The sequence below is a fragment of the Rhagoletis pomonella genome, unplaced genomic scaffold (assembly GCF_013731165.1).
Source record: "Rhagoletis pomonella isolate Grant_MI unplaced genomic scaffold, Rhpom_1.0 Rhpom_scaffold_00002, whole genome shotgun sequence".
NCBI lineage: Eukaryota > Metazoa > Arthropoda > Insecta > Diptera > Tephritidae > Rhagoletis > Rhagoletis pomonella.
Window position 1 is genome coordinate 67,078,485 of NW_023458556.1, and position 1,546 is coordinate 67,080,030.

Sequence of the window (1,546 nt, forward strand, 5' to 3'; positions counted from 1 at the left end):
TTCAGAAATGCTTGAAACTGCAATATTTCGAAATTTAAGGACGCTAACTTACTCAAAATTGATACACCCCGGCTTACCATCTAGCGGTAGCTTTCGGAAAGGTGAAAAAACATATATTTAATACTTGCGCCGGGTATTTAATGTTCGGCTCCACCCGAACTTAGACTTTCTTACTTGTTTTATTTTTTGCTTCTCATTTTTATATTTAACGAACGATATGTTGCACTGTAAAGCTATTCGAAGTCAAAGTCGAATTCACCATTAATTTAACCGTGTTTTGAATGGTTTAACGAAAACACTATGTTTTCGAAAAAAATGTGCTCTAAAATTTGTCACAAAAAAACAATTTGGACTTCTACGAACGATTCACCGATATTTTTTTTGCTATTATTAAGAAAGGCAGAAATTGACAATTTTTCTATGACGGTTACATATAAATTGCGGATTTCTAGTTTGAAAATTCACATCAATTGTTATACTGAGACCAATTTTTGTAAAATTTAAAACTATCCGCCCAATTCTGTGTTTTCTTGAAAAGTTTTTTTGTAAAGAAATTTTAGCTCTGAACTTACAGGATTTTACACGAACTTGCAGGAAGTTGCAGGAAAAATGTTTCCGTACTCCAAAATCCTGTAAATGAGAGCAACGTTTGGAGAGTTGTGTAGAGAATGAAGTTGCAAGATTTTACCCGAACTTTCTTCTGGTAAAATCATGAAAAGTGTCAAGCAATCACTGGTTGACGTTTTTACAGGAAAAATGGTTTTTTTGTTCCCGTATTTTTTGTTGTTACTCACTTTTTACTCTCACTTCAGAGAGTAATTTTGCTGTTTGACAGTTTTACAGGATTTTTCACGAAAGGTATTGGATCAGAGCTTTTATCAAGATTTTTATCAAGTAAAAGCTCTCTTCGCATTCCGTGTCAATATTTATAAAACAAAAAGCTCTGCGATTTCCACATGAGTGGAACTGATTTCCACATGAGTGGAACTGATTTCATTGTCACATATGAAAAATATGAATTTAAAAGCAAAAAAGCTTTTGACTGCCGTAGCCGAGTAGGTAAAGATATCGACTATAATTCCATGTGCCTCAGATTCAAATGCCGGCACATGGAGTATTTAATTGTTAGAAACAAATTTATTAATATACAAAATTTATACATTTAACATGAAATTTCAATTTGTCAATAGCATTTTCAATCTTGATAATTTATCAAGAAAAGAGCTTTTGATTTCTGTGCTAAAATACCAATTCTTGATAAATAATAAAAAATTTACAAATTATAAAGATTTTCAATTTATCCAGTGCACAGAATCGGGCTGTATAACTGCAAATAATTTCTGAAGTTTAACATTTTATGATTAGATGTGTAACACAAGGTTTTTTTATATAAATGCACAAACTTTTCTTTTGATATAAAATCGATGAAATGTGTGGTTATGAAGTATATGGAAAATACAATCTTTCTGGCGTTGTCATTTTAAAGTTAACAACTAGATGGCGGTTATCATTAGGCTAGTTAACTGTCTCGATATTTTTATTCAGT